General features: G+C 38.0%; 1 protein-coding gene across 5 annotated transcripts in view; it reads right to left on the bottom strand.

The window, feature by feature from the left end:
* LOC106666348 overlaps positions 1-27,936 on the bottom strand; it is a 461,223-nt gene that overhangs the window by 64,997 nt on the left and 368,290 nt on the right. The window lies entirely within an intron of this gene.

The raw sequence follows: 27,936 nt of genomic DNA, 5'->3' as shown, positions 1-27,936 counted from the left end.
TAACATCAATCAGCATGTTTCTTACGGGGTAGATCCACTAGTACCAATTTATTTTATTATTAAATTCACAAATTTTCGCGGTCCGCTTGACCAATTAATGTCTTTCAATTAATTAAGATTTTTAGTTGAGATAAAAAAAATCAGTGTCACGAGCGGGATTCGAACCCGAGACCTTCGGCTAGATAAGCCGCTGCTGTACCACTTCAGCTATTGTGACTTCGATCCACTCGGATACTAACTTCCCACCTCAACCAACCTTTTTTTTCCCTCCTTTTTGCTATTTTTCAAATGTCGTGTAATCTATTCTCTAACCCCCGTATACCCACCCGCTCGTGACACTGACTTTTTTATCTCAACTAAAAACCTTAATTAATTGAAAGTTATTTCATTATTATCATTGTATTGTAAATTCCCTTGAGAATGAAAATAGTTATTCAGAAATTTTACAAATACATGTAGGATGTGAAATGTATTTGTAAAATTTAAACAATTTTTGTAAATTCCAGGCCCTGAAGATGATCTCAATTAAGATCGAAACGTTGGCACGATAAAGAAAATGTTTTTCTGAAACCTACATCACATCAGACCGCATCTCACGATTTCTGAATAATTATCGACTAGCGGTCACTAATCACCACACAAAATGGAAATAGTGTTCACGCGTGTTCATTTATCTAAATCCTGCGATAGAATTGACATCGATATTCTCCTGTTGAAGTTCAAGATCCTTGGAGTAGGTGATCCTTTGTTATGCTTCATCGAATCATTTCTATTTGGTCGCTCTTTCTCGGCTCTCATTAATAACTTATTTATCGATTAGGATTTCAACATTTTTTGTTGTGCCTCAGGGTTCTCTCTTCGGGCCCATATTATTTCTTGTTTATTTCAATGATGTCTGTAGAATATACAAGGATTGTAAGTTTTCTTTATTGGCGGAAGATTTGAAAATTTTTAACTCCGTGTGTTCCGCTCACGATTTTGTTAGTTTACAGGGGGAGCTGGACTGCTTCATTAATCGGTGTGAGCGGAATCGTCTTCCTTTGAATAGTGACAAATGCAAGGTAATTAATTAAATTTCCAAAAAAATATACTATCTCGTGTCTTTGGTTTTGATTATTTCGTTGATGGGCAGAGAATTGGAAGATGTTGACACTATCACTGACCTTGGTGTCGTTTTCAACAGAAAGGGCACTTTCAGTGACTATATCAAACAAATTCGAGGTAAGGCTCTACGCAATCTTGGTTTTATTACAAGGTTTTCTAGAGTTTTAAAAATTCTTGGCAGTTAAAAGATTATATCAATCCCTCGTGCCTAGCCATCTGGAATACGCAAATGACGTGTGGTCCCCATTCCAAGTTGGTGAGATTAGCAACTTCGAAAAAATACAAAGGAAAGCAACCAGGATAATGGTCTTCAGATTTGATCTTGCAAATCTGCATTACTTAGAAAGATTGGCTTGGTCTAGAGTCGCTTAGCTCCCGTCGTATTTCTATCTCATTTAGGGTTGGAAATTGTGCAATAGGGCCCTTGATGTCCAGAACTTACATCTATTATTATGTGTGCCTCAGCGACCACTAATGAACCATAAATTGTTCTTTCTCCCACATTGCAAAACTGAATATGGTCTAAACTCCCCCCTACTGAGGGTGCCAGTGCACAGGGGAATTTTGAGAACGGCAAAGCAGACAGTCTGGACAGAGGAGGATCTGCAAAACCATACGTAGTCCCCGAACTTGGGATAACAAAACCAAATATAGAATCCTCCATCGCAGAATGGATCCAAAGAAAACAAAAGGAGAAGTGGATAAACTCTAGCAGTGCTAGACATAGTAAACTTGTGGTGAAACAACCCTCACCAAGACTGGCAAAATCGTTGTTGTAATTGGAGAGGGCCAAACTCAGAGGAGTGGTAGGACTACTAACCGGTCACTAGCATCTCAGAAAATATCTAAACAACATGAGCATAAACAACGATGATCCCATCTGCAGATTATGTAATGAGGAGGAGGAAACAGCCACTCATATCATCTTCGAATGCAAAGCAACAGCTCCATGGAGATTTAACCTCACATGCAATAAAATCTAGGGAATGAAATTGCAGCAACGACAGTCAATAACCTGATACTTCTAAGGAGAAGGATTGAGTCTATTGCGTTGAACTAAGGAACTAGGAAGGTACAATAAGCCAGAAGGCTGCAGTGCCTGGGGAGCGCAAACCCCCCTTCCTAGTATCCTTTTTTACCATACCATACCATACCCCCTATTATTTCACGATTCCTTGCACTCAGTTAAAGTAAAATTAAAACGTATACTTCTCTCTCTCTCGCTCGCTCTCTCTATCTATCTATCTATCTAACTTGAATACTATCACTCTCTCACATTCAGTGTAAAAAAAGCCTAGCGTAATTAAATAAAACGATCAATTGATCAATCAGCCTTATTTGATAAATTTCTATACGCTGTTGTAAAAATTGTCCAAATCTTGAGTAAAATATTAGCATGTGGTAAAATGCTTTTTATTCCCGAATAAGGTCATTCGTACCATACGGGCGAACTAAACGTCCATCTGCACGTTGGGTGTGTAATTTCCCCAGTATCATACCTAATAGTAAAGCGGCCCATAGGCGATCAATATTATTGCACAATATTTTGGGTTGTGCAATTTAATTGATCGTGTGTAGACGATATTGAAAGTTTGTGCAATATATTGCATCACTGACGAAAAGTTGAAAATATATTGTACAACCTTGAAAATATTGCACCGTCTGTTGGCATTATTGCGCAATATCAGTCAGTTTGTGAAGTATTAACAAGTGGTACAGTTCGCACGCTCGTGGTTGCACAAAATATTGCACAAACTTCAATATCGTCTTTAAACAAATTTTTGTACAATATTATTGAACGTTAAGGGGCAACCGTCAAATTATTGTGCAATCTATATTGTACAATAATATTGACCGTCTATGGGCCGCTTAAGAGCTTAATGCTAAGAGACAATTCACTTAAGTTTAATTATTCGGGCTTTCTCTTTCATCACGTAGCATTTACGGTACTAATTACTTTTACCAGTGGTTTCCCCTTGAGAAGGTTTTTTTAACTGTCGAAATATATTTCAAATTGACCTTTTCTAGATTGTTAAGATTCATCACCTATACCAGGCATTAAAATTGAACAATTAGCATTTTTCATTATATTATTTGATATTTACCTATCATCCTGATCTGCCCATCCTCAGTGGAATCCAAAAAAATCACCCAAACACTGATGATGGCGAAATGTCGAAACGTGACTGAACTAACAACAGTCAGAGAAGATAGGCAGACCAGGATGATAGAGGTAACTATCAAACAATAAGTTTTATCACCCAGCAGACCATAAAGGGAAATCACACGATTTCTCATTACGGTTCTTACTTTATGAATCATCATGGAAACTGTTCATAATCGCAAATATCGTTCAATTTAAAAAAAAAATCGAAACTCCTCAGTACAGAAAATTAAACAATGTATTATATAAGCTTTATTTAAATCAGAGTTTTGCTTAAAAGCTTAACTGATGGTATCCAAGAGTTGAGGAACTGTCGAAGAAAGGAAATTACTTAAGAAATGATAATTTTTTATGTTGGCCTTACGTAAGGACTTTTATGCTCACGAACTTTCCAATCGTTTTTTAATGCTTAATAAACATTTTAAGAATAAGGCTGATTTTAGTACGTCTGTGGAGTCGTCGGTGGCGTCACCAGCAGCCCTGAAATCGACATACAATGGGATTGTTTTCAAAAACACAACCTCGAGGGTTGATATGACCTCTAATGTTGCTATCATGTATTAAAAAATAATAAAATATATTTTATATATTTATAACTCCAACAGGAGGGATCTAAAAGAGGAGTAGTAAAACAAAGCAGATAACAAAAAGAACCAAATGAGTAATTAAGCAATAACAAAAACTCTTAAGGATTGGGTGAGTGAATGAGAGAGTGAGAGTGAGAGAGAGAGAGAGAGAGAGAGAGAGAGAGAGAGAGAAAATGAATGCATGAAACTTTGTGAATCAAAATTTTTGCAGTGTGATATTCTGAGAGATAAAAGATAAGCATAAGAGACGAGGTTGGACTTCCGCTAACGTCACACAGAACATTTGTTTAAATAGCCGTAACGCCGCCAAAACAATTGCGTCAGCTAATGCAAAATCAGGCGAAAAAACGAGAGCAGGAGAGACGTAAAGCAAATCCGTCTGAAAGGCCTTTTGAAAGCTTGACACAATGCTCGGCTGCGACAACTAATCGAAAGCCACTTGCGAAATTCTTTTCGGCCGTTGAGCGGAACGGCGTTTTGTTACGATTCCAGCGTCAATTTCGTAATTCATTCGAGCCAAGGACCCAGGGTGAATTGTATCCGAATGCTTTTTCATACACCGGGGAGGTGAAGGATTCCCGTGCGAAAAAGTTGGGCAATACTGACCGTTCCCAAGTGCCTCTTGATGAGCAGGAAGACGAATGCTGACAGCATCGCGAGCACTTGCTCCCGTGACGATTTGGTCGAAACTGAGCTGGAGGAACGCTTTCCCATTCCGTAATAATCGAATTACGCGTGCGACCCTTCACGTAGGCCACTTGCAAAGAGGTGGTTTGTGAGCCAAGGCTCATGGGTCGTCAATCCACTGCACTTGCAACTCTCATCAAAGGTTAAATGTACCAATAATAAGATCGCCCTTGAAAATTTTCACCAATTTTTTGCTACACCGTATTTCATATTTTTAATTCTGTTTAAAATCATCTAATTTTCATACTTCAAGTTAGCTCCTAAATCAACTATTGTTTATAAACCCTGTAAAAAATATAAACGACCCGACGTTGAGGGTTGTTCTGCCATAATCACCAAATTACAATCTATTAACCAGCAAAAATTCTCAGCAATATAATTCTTGCTGTACCTGTCAAGGAATTTTCCCGTTGATAAATTAGAATTACACCAGATTGTCGTATTGACGTTGAAAAGTGCTGATGGCGTGTATAACAAATAAAAAGTTTAGGGTATTAAGTTTCACTAAGAAGAGAATACTAAGAAGAATATTGTATTATACCAAGATGAAGCGTTTTAAAGCACAATATATTTAAATAAAAAATAATAATAAAAAAAGCAGCAAGACTGGGAGCAAGTCAGGATGATAGTAAATGAACAAACTAAAGCAATGAACTAAGTTTATTAAATTACAATTAATTAAGGTTTTTAGTTGAGATGAAAAAAAAGTTAATGGCACGAGCGGGATTAGAACCCACGATCTTCGGCTAGATACGCCGCTGCTCTACCACTTGAGCTATCGTGGCCTAACATAAGTTTATTAATTTTATTATTTGTATTGTAGGTTGTTGAATATTCTGCAGCTTGGTTATTTGTTAACAGAACCTTTTCGACATCGTGACATGAGTCGTTTTCATCATTAATTACATATTCATTTCATCTTTCATTCATCTTGGACTTCCCAACAATGTATAACTTTTACATTTGTTAATTTTTTTATCTCATTGCACGCTCTATTGCCTTCCTCCATATACCAATCCAATACCATAAACCAACCACTGACCGATCCCATCCAATATACCACATCCCCCTGACCATCCTCCATCGAATATACCATATAGCGTGTGGTGACCGTTAGTTAATGATTATTTGGAGATCGTGAGATGAGGTCTGGTGTGACGTAGGTTTTAGAAAAACATTTTCTTTATCGTGCCAACGTTTCGGTCTTTATTGAGATAATCTTCGGCTCTCAAAGTGTTTGTTTTCTGTGTAGATGTGTCATTATTGGGTGTCNTTGGCATTATTGCGCAATATCAGTCAGTTTGTGAAGTATTAACAAGTGGTACAGTTCGCACGCTCGTGGTTGCACAAAATATTGCACAAACTTCAATATCGTCCTTAAAAAAATTTTTGTACAATATTATTGAACGTTAAGGGGCAACCGTCAAATTATTGTGCAATCTATATTGTACAATAATATTGACCGTCTATGGGCCGCTTAAGAGCTTAATGCTAAGAGACAATTCACTTAAGTTTAATTATTCGGGCTTTCTCTTTCATCACGTAGCATTTACGGTACTAATTACTTTTACCAGTGGTTTCCCCTTGAGAAGGTTTTTTTAACTGTCGAAATATATTTCAAATTGACCTTTTCTAGATTGTTAAGATTCATCACCTATACCAGGCATTAAAATTGAACAATTAGCATTTTTCATTATATTATTTGATATTTACCTATCATCCTGATCTGCCCATCCTCAGTGGAATCCAAAAAAATCACCCAAACACTGATGATGGCGAAATGTCGAAACGTGACTGAACTAACAACAGTCAGAGAAGATAGGCAGACCAGGATGATAGAGGTAACTATCAAACAATAAGTTTTATCACCCAGCAGACCATAAAGGGAAATCACACGATTTCTCATTACGGTTCTTACTTTATGAATCATCATGGAAACTGTTCATAATCGCAAATATCGTTCAATTTAAAAAAAAAATCGAAACTCCTCAGTACAGAAAATTAAACAATGTATTATATAAGCTTTATTTAAATCAGAGTTTTGCTTAAAAGCTTAACTGATGGTATCCAAGAGTTGAGGAACTGTCGAAGAAAGGAAATTACTTAAGAAATGATAATTTTTTATGTTGGCCTTACGTAAGGACTTTTATGCTCACGAACTTTCCAATCGTTTTTTAATGCTTAATAAACATTTTAAGAATAAGGCTGATTTTAGTACGTCTGTGGAGTCGTCGGTGGCGTCACCAGCAGCCCTGAAATCGACATACAATGGGATTGTTTTCAAAAACACAACCTCGAGGGTTGATATGACCTCTAATGTTGCTATCATGTATTAAAAAATAATAAAATATATTTTATATATTTATAACTCCAACAGGAGGGATCTAAAAGAGGAGTAGTAAAACAAAGCAGATAACAAAAAGAACCAAATGAGTAATTAAGCAATAACAAAAACTCTTAAGGATTGGGTGAGTGAAAGAGAGAGAGAGAGAGAGAGAGAGAGAGAGAGAGAGAGAGAGAGAGAGAGAGAGAGTGAGTAGTACTAACTTTGTGAATCAAAATTTTTGCAGTGTGATATTCTGAGAGATAAAAGATAAGCATAAGAGACGAGGTTGGACTTCCGCTAACGTCACACAGAACATTTGTTTAAATAGCCGTAACGCCGCCAAAACAATTGCGTCAGCTAATGCAAAATCAGGCGAAAAAACGAGAGCAGGAGAGACGTAAAGCAAATCCGTCTGAAAGGCCTTTTGAAAGCTTGACACAATGCTCGGCTGCGACAACTAATCGAAAGCCACTTGCGAAATTCTTTTCGGCCGTTGAGCGGAACGGCGTTTTGTTACGATTCCAGCGTCAATTTCGTAATTCATTCGAGCCAAGGACCCAGGGTGAATTGTATCCGAATGCTTTTTCATACACCGGGGAGGTGAAGGATTCCCGTGCGAAAAAGTTGGGCAATACTGACCGTTCCCAAGTGCCTCTTGATGAGCAGGAAGACGAATGCTGACAGCATCGCGAGCACTTGCTCCCGTGACGATTTGGTCGAAACTGAGCTGGAGGAACGCTTTCCCATTCCGTAATAATCGAATTACGCGTGCGACCCTTCACGTAGGCCACTTGCAAAGAGGTGGTTTGTGAGCCAAGGCTCATGGGTCGTCAATCCACTGCACTTGCAACTCTCATCAAAGGTTAAATGTACCAATAATAAGATCGCCCTTGAAAATTTTCACCAATTTTTTGCTACACCGTATTTCATATTTTTAATTCTGTTTAAAATCATCTAATTTTCATACTTCAAGTTAGCTCCTAAATCAACTATTGTTTATAAACCCTGTAAAAAATATAAACGACCCGACGTTGAGGGTTGTTCTGCCATAATCACCAAATTACAATCTATTAACCAGCAAAAATTCTCAGCAATATAATTCTTGCTGTACCTGTCAAGGAATTTTCCCGTTGATAAATTAGAATTACACCAGATTGTCGTATTGACGTTGAAAAGTGCTGATGGCGTGTATAACAAATAAAAAGTTTAGGGTATTAAGTTTCACTAAGAAGAGAATACTAAGAAGAATATTGTATTATACCAAGATGAAGCGTTTTAAAGCACAATATATTTAAATAAAAAATAATAATAAAAAAAGCAGCAAGACTGGGAGCAAGTCAGGATGATAGTAAATGAACAAACTAAAGCAATGAACTAAGTTTATTAAATTACAATTAATTAAGGTTTTTAGTTGAGATGAAAAAAAAGTTAATGGCACGAGCGGGATTAGAACCCACGATCTTCGGCTAGATACGCCGCTGCTCTACCACTTGAGCTATCGTGGCCTAACATAAGTTTATTAATTTTATTATTTGTATTGTAGGTTGTTGAATATTCTGCAGCTTGGTTATTTGTTAACAGAACCTTTTCGACATCGTGACATGAGTCGTTTTCATCATTAATTACATATTCATTTCATCTTTCATTCATCTTGGACTTCCCAACAATGTATAACTTTTACATTTGTTAATTTTTTTATCTCATTGCACGCTCTATTGCCTTCCTCCATATACCAATCCAATACCATAAACCAACCACTGACCGATCCCATCCAATATACCACATCCCCCTGACCATCCTCCATCGAATATACCATATAGCGTGTGGTGACCGTTAGTTAATGATTATTTGGAGATCGTGAGATGAGGTCTGGTGTGACGTAGGTTTTAGAAAAACATTTTCTTTATCGTGCCAACGTTTCGGTCTTTATTGAGATAATCTTCGGCTCTCAAAGTGTTTGTTTTCTGTGTAGATGTGTCATTATTGGGTGTCGTGTTGGGATATCATAAAACCCCGACCGACCCCCATGGAATATAACACCTTTTGACGGACATCCCATCGAATATACCTTCTTAAATCTATGACCGACCCCTATGTAATATACCATAAACTCTTATGGTGGCCTTTTGTTTAGCCGCATCTGGCTCTTTGCGGTTTCTTGGCTTTCATTTCTATAAAGCTTTTTGGTTTACAGACGGAAGCTTTCTTTTGTCAATTACAAGTTCGCATCTCGCTCCACCTAGCAAGCTCTTCGTCACAGTATTTCATGCGTCTGGGATGGAATATACCATAAACATCAGAAACCCCCCCCCCATTGAATATGTCATACACCTCTGACCTCCCCATCGAATATATAATAAACCACTGACCCCCCGCCCACATAGAATATACACCTTTGACGGACATCCTATCGAATATACATTAAATCCATCCCCCCCCCCATTTAATATATCATACACTAACCGACCCCCAATGTGCTATACAACCTCTAACCGTCCCCATCGAATAAACCGTCTGTGCCTTTGCTTGCGCTGCTATGTAGCTTTTTGTATTATAGACGGAAGCTATGATCTTTCTTTTGTCTGTTAGACGGTCGCATCTCTACTCCACCTGGCGAGCTCTTTGTCACAGTTTAGTTAACTGCGTCCGGGATGGGCCTCACGGAGGCGGCTCGCTCGGGATGTTCAGGTGGAGGAGGTATAGGTTTGTCTGATTTCTTATCTATTGCTGTATTATGTCGGCCATCCTTTCTGTCTCATAACGCTTTTCCACATCTTTTGTGTTGAGTTAAGTCCCGCCCGAGTGGCGATCGCTGCTCTTAAGGCGTCCATGGTCGCCGTCTGCTCATTTATCTCAAAGAGCCAGCGTACACGGGGAACGACGTGGATTTCACAACCCATCGAATAAACCATAAAACTTAGACCCCCCCATCGAATATGCCGTACACCCCTATAACATGTATCACTGACGGGCCTCATCGGATATACAATACTTCCCTAAAGCCAGGAACACACTTATCCGATGCTACGCCATGAGACGTTACCCGACGCCTTGCCACGTTTTGGTGGGGTGTGCACATCTATCCGACGACGCAAGCACACGTCGCGTACAGTCCACAGCGTTTATCACAATAATCGCTATCACAATCACAATGCATCTTTTGTAGTTAATGCACTATTTTGAGCAAAACCTTGTAATAAATTGTTAGTTAAATTTTATGAGCACAACCTAACCATCATAATTAAACAATGTTTATAAAAACTTATGCATTTTTGATTTCGTTTAATTTGGTTTACATTAAAATAACATGTTGTAATTAATATAACGACAAAATTACATGTACTTAGTTTGAAATAAACTACAAAAAGTATGAGTGTCCTGTTCTGATGCTACCCAACATTACAAAATGGAATAATTTTACGAGCAAAACTATGAAATAAATTGTTAATTAAATTTTATGAGCAAAACCGTGTAATAAAGTGTTCCAATTTTAGTATATGTACCGCCGAAGCGAGTACAATAAATTGTTAGTTAACTTCATTAAATAAAAAAAAAACGTATTCTGGTGTTTTGATTAATTTTCTACCAAACCATTAAAATTAATTTTTTAAATAAAAACTAATTAATTTTTAATCACAGTTAATTTGGTTTATATTAAAATAAGTATGTTGTAATTAATATAACGACAAAAATACATGAAGTTTGAATGAAATATGAGCGTCCGGTTCTTTTGTCTTCGGCTGTATTCGATGCTACCCGACGAAAATCAGGACAGTGGGGATCGCAGAGCGTCGGGTAGGTTAGCGTGGCATAACATCGGGTAGATGTGCACGGGGGTAATGCAACCTTATTGGAAAATCGGAGTTTTGATTTGCGTCGGGTAGCATCGCATGGCGTAACATCGGGTAAGTGTGTTTCTGGCTTAACGCCATCGAATGGTATATTGAATATGATACACCGTATACTATGTTGTATACAACACTGACAGACTCCATGTATTGTAGCATACATGACTTTGACCGATCCCCATGGAATATACCAAATTTAAAAATTATAATTTGATGGTATGTTGACAAATATCGTTCTAATGAAAACACATGAAATCTAAAGTGAGGGTTATTGGTTCATCAGAATACAGTATCTATATGCTAGACAAGTTGTATATATGTCCATAGGTGTTTTATCCTGCGTCCAATAACAATTTGTGTATCCTTTGTCCTGGAACATGATAGTCAACTAACAATGTCATAGATTAAAAAAAAAGTTATTCATGAAATGGGCGTTTAATCTGGGGTATCATTCCAAAGGGTTATGCAATTCACTTTCAACAATTATATTTAATCTGATAGAAGAAAATAAAGAATTTCACCGCTAAGTCGATGTCAGCATTTGAAGTACCGTTAAGTTGGAAATAAATATCAATAGTTTTCATTAGCTTGACTGCTACTGTTGACAACCCCGTCCTATTTTAGTTGCACGATCCCTTTTGTATGTCTTTTAAGAGCCCGTGACTCTGAATACGTTTAGCTCTATTTCCCATGAGTTTTTTTCCCGCTAAACAGACAAATATAGCTCCCGCCTAGAAAAAACTTATGGGTTCCCGTAAATGATTTACGCCCGGTTGCTTAAAAGCGCTTTAGATCTCGTTAGAATTATACAAATGGGACAGTCGGGTTTAAAGACTAACAATTTAACATATGTACTATATATACAAATTTGAGAAGTATAAATATTAACAACACAGAGGTTGTTTTGTTATATTTAAATGCAGGAATAATTGGAAATATTTCTGCACGTGTAGTAATTGTTTTTACGTGGTTTATAATGGGGTAAAAAGAGTTGTTTAACATTAGTATGTAATGAGGTTATGTGATGAGACAATAAAGTTTCAGTAATTTTCTTCCTGAACTAAAAACCTTTAATCATTTGCAATAATTTTATAAATGGGAATTTAAATGTTTAAATTTACAATCATTAAATACTGTTGTAATAGCCGTTCTTTTGAGAGTTTAACTTAAAATACAAATCAAAGATTAAATTTGGTGGAAGTAAATATTAAAGTGTATTTTATTTTCCAGGACGACGTTATATTGAGTATTGACAAAAATGTTTTAAAGTTTGCAAAGAAGAATACCAACATTAAATTTTCTTGTCAAGCAAAATATGTCCATAATTACATATTGTCATTCATTTTATATAAAGTCTGCTAATTATTGAAATTTAGACTTCATTGTATGGTATTTTCCTTCTTTTAATTACGAAACCGAATGTTTTGCGTAACGGATATGTTTATTTTATTGATCTTGCTTAAGAAAACTAACTAAAAAAAGAACAATAGGAATTAATACTGATAATTTAAGTAATAATAGGGGTATTCACATCTTTGGTTAACCCTGTTAACTCCGTTAAGTCCTGTTAGATCGCGAAAAATGATTACGAGACTTGTAAGAATCGGCTAGTTAGCATTGCTCGATCTAACAGGCCAGGGTCAATGTTAGATGTTAGGTCGAAAATGTAGTAGTCACATTGCTATCCGTTAGGGCGCAGGTAACCAACATGGCAACCATCAATGTAACAGCTTTTTTTTTGTTTACACGTATTTTTATTCTTAAATACGCATTAATTAAATCAGACCAATACATTTCTTTTGTTAATTTCTGACCTATCTTTACACTTTCATTCATAATAGATACATCCCATATCCCATAAAGTTGTATGCTGTTAGAGGTTAGGATACAAGTGAGGTTATGCCGGCACGATTTGAAGCCTGTCATTTGTAATAACTTTTCGAGTGCATTCATTTTGAATGAAAGAGTTGTTTAATTTTCCTTTTTATAAACTTCTGGCATCTTACAATTTAACACAACAGAAAACCAAAACAAACAACGACAAGCCTTCAAGGACTATTATAGCTTTATTTTTGGTTCTACTAATCACCACGCGAAGCATTGCGTTTTGAACGGAACGTTTAATATGCTAAGAAAAGATCCATTCACGATCTTACTGTACATTTCTCTATTTCAGTTAACATCTTACAAACATCGTGAATACACTTAGTATGTGTAGTGATATTTCCCCCTGAAGTCTACGGGGTGTTGAACCTGTTTGGTCTTTTTATGCTCTGGTCGCCTTTATTCCCTGCAGTTTTTGCACACAGTTAAACAAGTTAAACACGAACCATTCATAAAACGCAGGCACGCGCTTTTCTAGGTCAAATCAGCAAGGATTGGTGGTCCTTCAATCAACGAAAATATATCTTGTTGGTGGTATTTGGTCGGCGAGAAGGTGAACACATATAAAAGTAATCCAGATTTAAAACAGAGATAAAGTAGATCGGTTGACGTAGGGACACTTACTGTCGGGCAAATACCTGCGTATGAGTCTAGTAGTAGAAATATTGTTTGATGTGCCTCAAATTGAAAGAGTGTAATTGCTTGGCTCTATATAGAGAACGAGAGGAATGCCAGCCTATTTGAAAATTGTTCCTGAGCACGGCACAGTTCCGATATTGTGTACCTTGTGTGTATTGAGAGTTAATGTATTTACTTGCGTGACTGTATAGTGTGAGGGTCGATGGCGGAATATTACCAGGAGCACAACCTGGTCGCCAGACCTATGAGACGCCTGACTGCCAACACCCTGGGTGGGTGATCGTCGAGGTCTGCCGGTAATTTACTGTAAAACACATAAGCTGGACTCGCCGGTGAACTGCGAGAAGTGATAGGCTCAATTCTGTACACTAGCATATATACATGCAAGCGCAGATTTGAGCTTATATGCATAAATAAGCAGTAATCAGAGTAGACCAATACAGTGAACAGTGTTACATTTCAATATCGCTTATTTCCACCTCTTGCCTTAATTACATCTCGAAGACGCCTCGGCATAATTTCAACCAGTGTGGAAATGTCTCTTTGCTGGAGGTTAGCCATTCTTCACGAAGGGGATCTTTCAGGATCATGGAGTGTATCAAGGAGTGAGGAACGTGCTATTATTCGTCTTTTAGGTTATCCCATAAATGTTCGATGGGGTTTAAGTCTGGAGAACGGGTTGCTCGGGCTAAGACCCTGTTGAAGGTAGGTTTGTACTATGCGAGCGACATGTCGACGAGCATTATCGTTCTTTAGAATAGGATTGTCGCTAATGTCATCGAGGATAGACAACGCATGATGTTCCAAAATTTCATCCACAAAGCGAGTGGCCGTCAAAGACCCTCCACGAACAACAACTAACTCTGTGCGACTCTCCCGCGAGGGGTCAAACCACCCTTCAATACATTTTTCATATAATAATAAATAAAAAAATAGACATGGGTTCTGTCAGGATTCGAACCCAGAACCGTTAGCGTGACATCAGATAATCATAATACTATACAACTTTCAAATTATGTTTGTTCTTTTATATTAAACACTTTTTAAATGTTTAGTATGCGTTAATAACAGTCAAGATGTCCTTGTGTCGGGTTACTAAGGTTCAGCGCGACGGGGAAAGATTTTGCAGGAGTCATCATCCTGATGCAACCGACCCGCGACATCGGGTTGACGGAAGAAATGGAAACACGTTTTTTCCGCCAGGCGAAGTGTGGTTCCGGCGGCAGTTTCCGGCTGCCGTCGAAATTGACGAAGTGCTTCCTCGCTGGAGCAACTGAGCGAGTCGAAGAAAAGGCGTTCGAGTTACGTGACGAACGCAGGACTTTGGAAATGTAGGCCGGAGGGCGACACGGCTAACAGGCGGGCCCTGAAATCTCAAGTTTGCAACGGAATCAAAAAGCGACATGGGAAAAAAAGTGCGTTCTGGATTTTTCCTCGGCAAACGCGCGTACACGTCTTTACAACATGGAAGACCATTGTAGGGAAAGTGAATAACATAATTGTAACATGAAAAAATAGAGCGGGAGAGAGCGTGACCTGGGTATTCATTAAAAATTTTACCCGCGTCATTTTTCGATTCACCCCTTTTTTACGATCGACGTCCAGAGAAAAATCGTCGTCCTGAAATCCGGCTCACACCCATTCTACAAAAGTTGGTTGTTCAAAGTTCAATACTGAATAAAGGCAAATGATCTTTGTAGTCCCGGCACCATTGTTCTTTCTGAAAATTAAAAGGTCCGTTGGCAAAAAGTCTTAGGTGCTATTATTTCTCAAGCTCGAAACGAATGTCATTATGGATCTCGAATATTAAAAAATTGAAGTGGCACGGCAATTTTCGACAAGTCATTACACCTAGTTCTGCATCGGTCCCTACTCTCAATGAAAATTAAGTTCACTCAAATTCAATAAACTTTCTATTAGAGATATCAGAATCAAAGAAATTAAAAACAAAATGTGTAGTATTTAGTGACCGCTAATTAATGATTACTTAGAGATCGTGAGATGCCATCTGGTGTGATAAGAAAAACATTTTTTTTATCGTGCCAACGTTTCGAACTTTATTGAGATCATCCTCTGGGCCTGGGATTTACAAACATAGTTTAAATTATACAAATAAATAAAAGATGTGAATATGAATTTATACAATGATGAACACGATAAAGAAACTTTAGGTTTAATCAAAATATTTGCACTCCTCAAATTGTGTATTTTCTGTGTAGTTGTGTCGTGTTGATGTTAGGCCGAAAATGTAGTCACTTTGCTATCCGATAGGGCGTAGGTAACCAACATGGCAGCCATGAATTTAACAGCTGTTTTTGTTTACATGATTTTTATTTGTAAATACGCATTAATTAAATCAGACAAATACATTTCTTTTGTTAATTTCTGACTTGTCCTTATACTCTCATTCATAATAAATTCATCTCCTATCCTATAAAGTTGTAGCCTGTTAGAGGTTAGGATACAAGTTAGGTTATCCCGGCACGAATTGAAGCCTGTCATTTGTAATTACTTTTCGAGTGCATTAATAGCATTTTGAATGAAAGAGTTGATTAATTTTCCTTTTTTATTAACTTCCGGCATCTTATAATTAAACAAAAAAAAACCAAAACAACAACAACAAGCCTTCAAGGACTGTTATAGCTTTATTTTTGGTTGTACCAATCGCCACGCGCAGCATTGCGGATAAATTAACGTTTAACATGCTACGAAAAAAACGGGGCGTTCACAATCTTACTAGACATTTCTCTATTCGAGTTAACACGACTTAACACCACAAACATCGTGAATAACCCTAACATTTATAAATCCCAAACCCTGAAGATGATCGCAATAAAGATCGAAACGTTGGCACAATAAAGAATATGCTTTTCTTATCACACCAGACCGCCTCTCACCATATTTAAGTAATAATTAAAAACAAGTTTAAAAACTACGCATGAAATCAATGATTCTTCTTATAATACCATATTATCCTTACAGACAAGCAAAGCAAAGTTGCCCTCTGCTAGGTCCCAGGACATGTGGGAGGACAGGGCAAGAGTGAGGTGACGCCCTTGCAAAAAACTTGCTGTACCGCAGTTGGTCCTGAGCCATTCGGCGGCACAGGATTCACACTATCAACAGTTCATACAAATAGACAAATTGAAAATGAGGAAACAGTGAAATTTATTCATTGGACACAAACCATCCAATAATGTCTAGTAAGTCCTGGACGGAAAGAAGTAATAGAATGTCTTTTTTTTTTAAAAGGAAAAACTTCAAATCCTGATAGGACACACTGATGGATATCTGAATAACATTAACAAAACCCAACATGGCATATGCAGTAAAGAAGCAGATATCAACACAGCACTAACAAACTGTGGTGCCACATTTTCCCGCAGGAGGAAGTGTTTTGGTATGAAACCTGAAACATTTTTCTTGATCAGGAAAGTCTCAACGGTGTGCTACAAGAATGGAGTATTAAATAGCTCTCAAAGGACAGTTACCACGAACATCTACAGCAAGATTCGAAAAATAAATCCAACATAGAAAACACTGATCATTAAAAAATTACTCTCACAAACCCTGACCCAATATGTTATAATCTGTAGGTCAAGCAGAAATGACAATTGGACTATTCAAAGTATTAGTTTATCCAAGCTGAACAGGAAAATTACAGCGATTTCACTATTATAATTTACAGACATTCAATCAGCCCGAAGGTTAATATGTGGTGCCTTTAATAGAACTTAATAATTTACGTTACAAGATATCAGCTGTTGAAGAATGCAAGAACATCTATCATTTCGGACGTTTTAGCGTTTCCTCCATAAAAGTTTTACTTGTATAATTGAAGCTTTCTCAAATTTAGGTAGTCCAGGTGAAACCGAATCGGCCACGGTCGTATTGCGCAACTGTGCCTTCCTCGTGTAAATTGAGCCCGATTCCGATCCTTTTCCTGTTCCGTCTGACTTTTTTCGTGACTTTGCGAATAAACAGAGTCAGCGGGGCGAGCCGTTCGGCCGAAAAGTAACACGTCCATACCGAATGGAAAGGATTTCTGCCATCTGGATACCGGAAACGGGAAACGAGTCCGTTTATTAACTATCAGGGCAGCTTGACGCGATTCTATCCGGATACCGTCAAAATATTAGAACTCGACAATAAAAAAGTCAATTTCAAATAGTAACTGATTGACTATTACATCTTCGATACCGTTGGCTTCGCCAATTGTTCCACTAACTTGATATGAAAACATGAACAATGAAAAATGTAGAAAGATCGAATATAGAATGATATCGGTAAACATATAGAATAATATAAAAGTAGTAATTTTCATCAATTATCAAGTGAAAATCGTACCGGAGGTGTCAGTTAATTACAATAATAAGTCACCCCATATGGTAACCTTCCCTGTGGGCCCAGACAAGACATATCATCATCTGTGATCATCACCCTTTACATCTGTATTATAACAACGTAATTGAAGGACGATTTCTTTAGCCGCAATAAACGTTCGCGCTAATATATACATTCACACTCAACAACGCTAGGTACACAAAAGTATCATTACTAAATACAATAAAACAACCCTATTTCCTCCAAGAATTGGAACAGGGATGGCACTCCTACGCGCTCTCTATATGGAGCCAAGTAAACTATCGGCAGGCCTCAAGAATCCCCCACCCCGGGCGGTGGCACTCCGGGATCAGACCTTAACCATCCAGCTGACTAGGTTGGGCCCCGGCGACTACCAACAGCTAGGTTATTTCAACCCCAACGCAATCAGTTCCTAAATCCATTCGCACGCTCAATCACCAGCTGCCATGCTCAACCACGATTCTCTTATCACATGAATCTCTTATCGAATCCAATCACACTATCGCTCACCCGTGAATATATTCTTTCCTGTTTACATACCTTTCACGCAGTTAGGGCGGAGGTGTACTTTATATTGTAAGGTCTTGGTAGAAATGAAAAAGTTAGTGTCAGGGAGCAGGTAAGGGCAGAGGTGTATTGAGCCGAAGGACGTGTGTTCGAAAAATCGGAACAGGGGACCCGAAAATTCGCCCCCATGCTCGAGGAAAATTTTTATTTTGGGTGACCTACTCGCTCCTTAGATGGTGCCAAGGAGTTTCACCGTTCAATTATAAAGGGCACATCGAGCAACCGTACTCTACGTACCGGACACAAACGCGAGCTTTGACACAAAAATCCTCTTTCAGACGAGGCAACTAGTTGAACGGATGGGTGTCAAGTAGTGTAATGCTGTAGGAAAATGTTTGGGAATCGCTCCAACCCCTTCACACGCAGTCAGCTCGTCCGCCCAGGCGGGTGGCCAACAGGCACAAGTGCCGCTCACGTTCTCATCCGCACTAGTTGACTCAACTCAAAAGACACTGCTCAGCATTCGTCCTTCACACCACTCGCCTAGTTGAGTCAACTGAGTTCACATGGAAAACGTCGCAATTGCAAGTTTCAATATAGTTATAGTTCATTGAGGATATTCGTATTAGTCACGTGAAGCATAGAAAGAAGTAATCTAACAGTATTTGAGAGAAAGCGCCCGTTTCCCAACCTTATAACAACGGATAAACCCACACTTTTCTTTACTGGGTTTCCTCCTTTTTTGCTTCACTTTTTGCAGAAGAGCAAGCACATGAAGTGCTCCTGCTTTCTCGGGTACTAACATCGTACTGACCTCCGTTGGGAAGAGAGGTTGATTCCACAAGTTGATTGGTGTGAAACCAGCAAAGAAGAGTGACGGTGTGTTAACCTCGCATGGCCTATCCTTAGTCGGGTGTTGATGACCCTTGTTTTACAGGTCAGATCCTTTTGTTTCCACCTATTGACAACGCTTGTGATAGGTTAGAGCTTTTCAGCCGTCCACCCCAACAACACTGCCACATTCTTTTCATGGTATTGGATTTTTAGCGCCAGAGGGTCGGATCGCGGTGGTTAATTCCGGAGAATGAGGCTTGAGGACTTAGCCGTCCCTTCCTTAAATTTGGAGGACATGTCACTTGCTTACGCGTCTATACGAAAGAATTTACCGGCAAAATATAATACTGTTGTTTTAACAGAGGAATGGGAGTTGGTTTTATAGAAATTAAAAGCAGTTGTAAACATGGTTTCCTCTTAGTTTTTCGTATTAAAATGGTAAACAAATGAAAAACGAGCTAGTAAGATTGGTTTTAATTGATCTTCTAAGGAAGAAAAAACTGTTATACAGGGTGAATTGCTACTCGTACTACAAACTTCTCCAGTAGATTCTTCACCCTAAAATGAACAAAAAAGTTCATATTGTCCATGGTCCGATTCTCAACCATTTCAGAGTAATTTCGCTTTTTATCGATTTTGAAAGATATCACGTCCTGGCGTCGGAAAATCGTGATATCTTTTAATCTAAACATTTCTCTTAAAATCTATAAGCACCGTTGAAATCCCCGTTAATTTTTAGAGAGAATCAAAATCATAATTCCATTGAAATTTTTTAATTTAATTTAATGCCCATTTAGTATGTAATGCTTAAGAAGTTTACAAACAGCTAGAAGGTCAAGGAAGAAAGACCCAAACGTTTTGCCACCTTCATCTTCTTATTGAAAAATTAACGGGGATTTCAACGGTGCTTATAGATTTTAAGAGAAATGTTTAGATTAAAAGATATCACGATTTTCCGACGCCAGGACGTGATATCTTTCAAAATCGATAAAAAGCGAAATTACTCTGAAATGGTTGAGAATCGGACCATGGTCAATATGAACTTTTTTGTTCATTTTAGGGTCAAGAATCTACTGGTGAAGTTTGTAGCACGAGTAGCAAGTCACTCTCAAACATTAGCAATCCTTGAACCACCATTTTTTCTCTTTTTGTCATCAACATCTTGGTCTCACAACCACTAAATAAGAAAATGACGAGTGCGTTGGAAGCGTTATTAAATCAGGTAGTTTTCCTCAAATTTGCTGCCTTCTGAGACTAAAATTAGAAACTCTGGATTACTTTATACACTTTCCGATTTACACAATTTTCCACTCTTTTTGTAGTTCTGGCTGAAATAAAACACAAAAAATTAGCCCAAACATTTTGCCACCGTCATCTTCTTATTGAAAAATTAACGGGAATTTCAACGGTGCTATTAGATTTTCAGAGAAATGTTTAGATTAAAAGATATCACGATTTTCCGACGCCAGGACGTGATATCTTTCAAAATCGATAAAAAGCGAAATTACTCTGAAATGGTTGAGAATCGGACCATGGACAATATGAACTTTTTTGTTCATTTTAGGGTGAAGAATCTACTGGAGAAGTTTGTAGCACGAGTAGCAATTCACCCTGTATGTACCGGTATACAAGGTAGTAGCAAGTCGCACTTGTACCTGAATACAAAGGTATTAGCAGAACGTACTATCACTTAAGAAAGAAAACTGGAATGAATTTAAAAGAATTGCTGCCGGTAATGTAAAATTTGCTTCACAGCAGGGAATCCGCGAGCGCGGAACGTGGAAATTAAAGCAATCGTAAATAACTCCAGGAAAGCCGCAATCTATTCGAAATAGCTGCACGTCTTAATGCCCAACTATATGAAAATAACGGCTTGCTGAATGCTAAAGGTTAAAATTTCAATCATCCCGGTTTGATAAACAGATATATTAATTGCGGAAATGAGTTATCAGTCGATTTCGCCAATGCGCTTATAAATGCAGATTAAAAATGCCAACAAATTCCGATTTAAACGCGAACTAAGATTTAACGTTAATAGATTCGTGCCGGGGAAAGGTATTCCCGTGGCCCCTTTTTCTAAATATATAGCTACCGAGATACCGACCTGGAACGATTCTCCTGAGGGATAAAACTATAAAACGGTTCGGGAATTTGTTTAATAACTTCGATGCACCAGGCCTTGAACTTGGCGTAGGCGGACGACCTTTCAGGACGCATCGACCACCTGTTGCATCAAAGCAACAACCGTCTGACATGGGTACCGAAAATAAGCTCGAAGCGAACTATTGTATAAATAACTTTCTAAATAAATTAAGCATAAAGGCGAAATGTGTATCAACAAAATCACCAGATGTGCTTATAAATGTACTTAAACCGTTAAAAGTTTTATCATAGCGATAAATATACATAGTTGACATAAAACTTTTTAAATTTATAATCTCGAGCCTTTTAACATGTGACACATAACTTCCTCCCACTCAATATTCTTAGTATGCTTCGGGCATACACAAAAGATTTACATAATCTTGAACCCAGTACTTTAATAGCCGAGAATAATAATAAATACGTTTTACTAAGATCTACATAATTGTGAATGACAAACCGTCTCCAGCCATCGAGCCTCCTATGAAAATCAAAAAAATTGAAACCTCTTACATCATAACACCATCTTAAAAATTGATTAACGTCGTAAAATTGTGCTTCGTAGCTCGCGTTATAAACAAGGATAAAAAGAAAAATACTCAGAGGCTATGCGCTTCTAACACACTACATTACATCCTTTATGTTCTTAATGATAAAAAATTAGTTTACATAATTGTGAAGTTGCGATTCGACGCGCAGAACGAAACACACGCAATAAAATTACGAAGATCATACGGTACACCGAGGGTCAATCAAACTTACAAACCTCGTGTTTAGCATTATGGAGATAACAATAAAGCGGGGAACACACCCAATGCAACGATACACGACGCAAATCCAAAGTCCAATTTTCCATAAGGTTGCATTACCCCCGTGCACATCTGCTCGATGCGACGCAACGCTACCCTACTCTACGCTATGCGATCCCCACTCTCCAGATTTTAGTCGGGTAGCATCGAGTACAGTCGAAGACAAAAGAACCGCACACTCATTTTTATTCAAACTACATGTATTATTGTCGTTATATTAATTACAACATATACATTTTAATATAAACCAAATTAACCAAGATCAAAAATTCATTAGTTTTTATTTTAAAAAAATTAATTTTAATAGTTAGGTAGAAAATTAATCAAAACACCAGAATACCATTTTTTGATATAATGAATTTAACCAACAATTTATTACACGGTTTTTATTACAAAATTTAACTAATAATTTATATCATGGTTTTGCTCATAAAATTACACCGTTTTCGTCGAGTAGCGTCAGAACAGGACACCCATATTTTTTGTAGTTTATTTCCAACTATGTATATGTAATTTTGTCGTTATATTGATTACAACATTCTTATTTTATTCACTAATTTCGTGGTCCGCTTGACCAATTAATATATTACAATTAATTAAAATGAAGTATACTTCACTAAAGCTCTCCGTGGCCATTTCATTTGTCGTCGAGAATCTAACCCGATTACATATTTGAAAAATGGCAAAAAGGATGGAAAATGCAAAAGGTGCGGTTGAGATGGGAAGTTGGTGTCCGAGTGGATCGAGGTAACGATAGCTCAAGTGGTAGAGCAGCGGCGTATCTAGCCGAAGATCGTGGGTTCGAATCCCGCTCGTGCCATTGACTTTTATATCTCAACTAAAAGCCTTAATTAATTTTAATATTCTTATTTTAATGTAAACCAAATTAAACGAGGTCAAAAATTCATGAGTTTTTACAAAAAATATTTAAGTATGATGGTTAGGAAGAAAATTTATCAAAACACCGGAATAATTTTATTTAAAACAATTAAATTAAACGATTTATTACATGGTTCTGCTCAGAAAATGTAATTATGCTTGACGTCGCATAAATGTGTACACCCTACCAAAACGTGACAAGGCATCGGGTGTGTTCCCCGCTTTAGGAGCATAGCCGACCAAATTTTGTTTAGTTTTGGATAAGGGGATTTTCTGGATTATATGTCTCGTTATTCACATATGCAAAAAAAAAAAATACTTTGCAGAATGACAATAACAAAGAAAACACGCACTAGTTCATCATAGCCAGGAGGAATAACGTTGCATTGGGTAAGTACCCCGCATAAAGGAGTCGTGTATGTTTTCTTAGACCATAATACAATTCACAAGGACTCTTACTTTTGGGCCAAAGCAAAAGGTTGCTTGAAGTGTCCTACATAATTGAAGGGTGTCCTTTTTTGGCTCCATATAGGGAGCGAGTAGGAATGTAGGCTAATATAAGAATTGTCCTAGAGTGATCTACGAGTCCCCTGTTACGATTTTGGAGGAAGCAAGGTTGTTTTATTAAATATATAGTAATAGCCGTATGTTGAGAGTGAATGTATTTATTGACGTGATTTTTGTAGCGGGTCGAAAACTGAGTACCTCATCGACTCTTAATTCCGTCAGTTTATCACTAATCAAAGACTCAACACCGCAATAAGAACCTAAAAACCCCACCAGAATTATTCGGCGTACAAATTGAGATATGATTTCATGGTCTTTGTTTATCTGAGCTGTGGTGGCTATAAAATTCGGGCCATATGGATTACAGGTGATTTGGGTCTATTCTCTCTGCAACTATCGGGTCATTGAGCCCGTTTTTCTCTTTCCGGCAGTGTTCTATTCTGAAGCTGCATACAAAAAGGTTTTTTTTTTGATATATCCGAATTTGATCAGTCACTGCTTTATGCCTTAACGTGAAAGGTTTGTTCAAATCACCACAACGGTAATTTGCCAAGGTTAATTGTCGACCACAAAGCTGTTGGGAAATCATTACGAGAAATCGCTAAAACTGTGAATAAAACTGTGTCTAGGGTTCACGCTGTGATTAGAAATTATAATGCAACGGTTGCATTACAAGTAGACCTAGATAAGGACGGCCAAAGAAACCTCTCTACCATCGTGAGTGTGCCGTCCGACAAACTGTCCGTGAAAATCCAAAAACAAGTGCTCTTCTAGGCTCAAGATAGAATTTTATTTTTCAGCAAGATAACATTCCTAACCCATTTATTCATAAACGTGTAATATACCGCAATTTTGTCGAATCCTATTCAAGCTACCACGGACATCCAAAAACACCTTATCGAGGAGTGTTGCAAAAAGTGGTGGACAAGACGGAATGAAGAGATCCCGACATCCGACTTGGCATTATACCCAGACAACAACAACAAGACTTGTACAATTACTCATGAATGTTAAAACTAAACTAACCTTATACAAGACGTTTCTGCGACCATTTTGGACGTACGGATTTGGAACTATGGGGTTTTACCTGCCGTGCAACATCCAGGGCATCCAATCTATCCAATGAAAAAACCCCAGATGAATCTTCAAAGCCCCTTACTACGTCATGGTAGAAACAGGTTATAACCTCATCGGTAAATAGATAATAACAGTATTTCTGGAAGAAAGGTAACTATGGCGAAAATTTAGTGTCAAATGATTTGGAATATTCTTGAGTAGTTTATTTTTGGCCAATTGAAGAGGTCCCGCCCACGAAAATTGCACGATTTCCGTCGTGCATTTTTATCAACAATGAGAATACACTTATGAGAAAAACGTGAGGAAATTTTACACAGCCTCAGGCGGTCCAGACGTCGCCGTCGGATTATTGTTATTACGGCGTCGTTTTGAAATTAATTCCACGATCGCCTTCGGCGAGGCGTTTGCGCGTCTTGGCACGACAGAAATCGTTCGCCGAGGGAAAACAGAATTCTTAGACAGGAAAGCAGGGCAAGTGGGCAAGATTTAAAAAGCTGGGTAGAAAAATCTAGGCCATCGCAAATTTCCTTAGGGGAAATTTCCTGTTAACAAGGGAGTCTTAAGAGGCGCGTCGCGTCATGTCTTAAGTAAGTCAGTCGAAGCGAATCGACCAACGTTAGATCTCAAAAAAACCATCCTATATCTGTAAAAGACGAAACAACAAGAAAAAACCTATATATAAAAATAAATGTGCATGAACCCAGAATGCTCACGAACGTCGCACAGCACTCCAGGTGCCAGGATTATGGGACACAAGCACCTACTGGAATGTGTTAGGTGCGGAGGCCCACACCAATCTGCACAATGTACGAGCGACTCAACTAACCTGCGACCTACGATCAATGGGGCACATCCTGCCCAAATATAACGGTCGCACCACTAACAACTACAAAACCAGAATGCTGAGACAGGATACACCCAAAAGCGGGATCAATTCCAGACCCCTTGAAGATAGAATCAACCTTCTTCCCAGCACTACCACCTGGAGGAAAACGAACCCAACAGCACAAGATCCAGCAGAGCAGAAGCTATGAAAGCATAAGGATACTAGGAAGCGGAGTTTGCAGCAGAGAAATCAGATAAAAGATCATCCTTGGCCTAACGAAATCACCATCTGTGTTAACTCATCGACCGCAATTCCAGCTATGCTCAGCTAGTACTACACTTAACTACATCCTTCTCACCAACCCTAACAACAGACAGCTTAAGAATTTAAAGAATTAAGTACTAAGAATTTCAACACTGAAAAACTCCAAAGAGAAAGTGGTGATGATGTCATGAATTACCGTCAGGCGACCGGTTACTGTCAACTGTTCACATGGTTGAGGCGTCCTGGAGTTTTTTCGGATCGTTTCTCCTCAAGACTCCAGCGTGACCAATCTATTACTATTCAGTTTTTTAAAATTCTGTTTACCCCATTTCCGAAACTACAATTCGAAAGGGTTTAGCATTACTTTACCAACACATTTGACAGAAATCAGCAATTACTTCATAATTACCAATGCCATTGTTTTATCTGTCGGCCTTGCCGTTTTGGGTTACCTCGTTAACAGAACCTGTGCAACAGTCGTGTCATTTATTAATTGGGACCCCTCGGATATGGGGTAAGGACGAGGCCTTGTTCTCCTCCGCCTGACCGTTAATTATGCCAGATATAACACTAGCTAATTGCAATTATCACTTAATCACTACTTGAAACACGCTAACATCATCATAATAAACATACATACTCTTGTAAATATATTCTCAAGGCGAATTAAACTACCCTGTAAAGGGGTGATCAACAAAACGTTACAGTTACAGGTTCATGATGTATTTCAATTTTTTTCTCTATGGAATAAATCAGATAAACATCAAAAACTTCCATTATAGTCTATACTAACATTAAGAGAAAATATTTAAGTAAAAATTACCTACTATTAAACTATCGGTAAAAAAATGAACGAGCATGGAAGTACAAACAAGTAAATAGATAGAATAATTTTTATAGGATAATACAAATCCTTCTAAATATCATCATCTCTGATCGTTTTAGACGTAAACAAAGGGTTGTTTTAGGAAACTTCAAAGATATTCTGTAACTAATCTAATGAAACCATCGACACAACCCGTCTTTTGTGAGCTATTGGTCAACTTCCTACAACAGGGCACAACCGGTTTACGCCAGTAATTTTTTGTTACCTCCAGGGGCATTTTGCCTTTTCTCCAGTCCCTTGGGATTAATATACGTTGCTAACCCGCCTGTTAGTATTTACAGTTAAACAAAGAGTCGCCGTGCATAATTACGGAAAATCTGACCCGAATGGCCCCCCGCCCGTGTCAATCTCCTCGATCTCGGACCGACGGGAAAACACGAATAGCGGACAATCTGACGGCCCATCTCGGATGTAAACTGTCATCAAACTGTAAAAAAACTGTAGTCTCGTCCACAGTCCAGATTGTATATCACACTGAGCAATCACTTTCCGCACTGCTTACCGTTTTGTACGGGCGGGTTTTATCAGCTATCTGCAGAAATCGTGCCAGCCGACTCAAAGCAGATCAAATTGTTACCGTAGTAAATTACAACATTGGCACATGCATCACCACTGAGGACGTTGTTTTAAAGTTTCAGAGGAAAAATAAGGCAAAAACACCAGAGGTTGTGACTTATTTGGAATCCTTAACCATAGAGGGTTCTAGGTGTGTGTACGTCTTCCAGTTAACATCGTGTACACTTGCGAGATCATTTTTACATCAATTAGTACCAGAAACTGTAATCATTGTCAAAGCTGTGGATTTTATAAAGAGACAATAACAAATGTCGGCAAGATAACTCCTAGATAATTAACAGCAAGGATATTTCGATATTTAGAAGTCACATCACCTGGTTTTCTTAACAATAATATATAATGCCATCCGACGAACCACTCACTATCCAATCATTTAGAAATATTCCATCGTTATAATCTCTCATAAACCTTACAAACCTCCCAATCACATACAATCCCACCATTCTATCAGCCTTCTCCCTGCAATGTCCAAAATCGTCGAAATACTCTTTTTAATCCCCATCCAAGATAGTAACAATCCACTGTTACTAATCCAACTTCTTTTCACATCATTCCAATAAGGTTTCAAAGTTGTCTTCACCATTTCCTCTGCTCTAGAAAACAAAGGAATTGCTTAGGTGCATTTCTTGATAAAGCACAGGGCTTTGTTAGGGTAATATAATAGCTTCCTAACCAGTCGTTATTAGGGGTAGTCACAATGTTTGTAAGATGTTAACTCGTGTTAAAGTAAGATCGTGAATGCCCCCTTCTTTTCTTAGCATGTTAAACGTAAATTTTTCCGCAATGCTGCGCGTGATGATTGCTATAACCAAAATACAGTTATAACAGTTCTTGAAGGGTTGTTGTTTGTTTTGATTTTTTTGTTGTGTTAAATTATAAGATGCCAGAAGTTAAAGAAAAGGGAATTTTAAACTACACTTTCATTCAAAATACTATCTATACACTCGACAAGTACTAACAAGTGACACCTTCAATTCGTGTAGACATATCTAACTTGTATCCTAACATCTAACAGCCTACTACTT

This window comes from Cimex lectularius, unplaced genomic scaffold, assembly GCF_000648675.2.
Source record: "Cimex lectularius strain Harlan isolate CLEC.00 unplaced genomic scaffold, Clec_2.1 scaffold62, whole genome shotgun sequence".
Classification (NCBI taxonomy): domain Eukaryota; kingdom Metazoa; phylum Arthropoda; class Insecta; order Hemiptera; family Cimicidae; genus Cimex; species Cimex lectularius.
The sequence above is the reverse complement of the archived record's forward strand: the minus strand, read 5'-3'. Positions and strand labels throughout refer to the sequence as shown.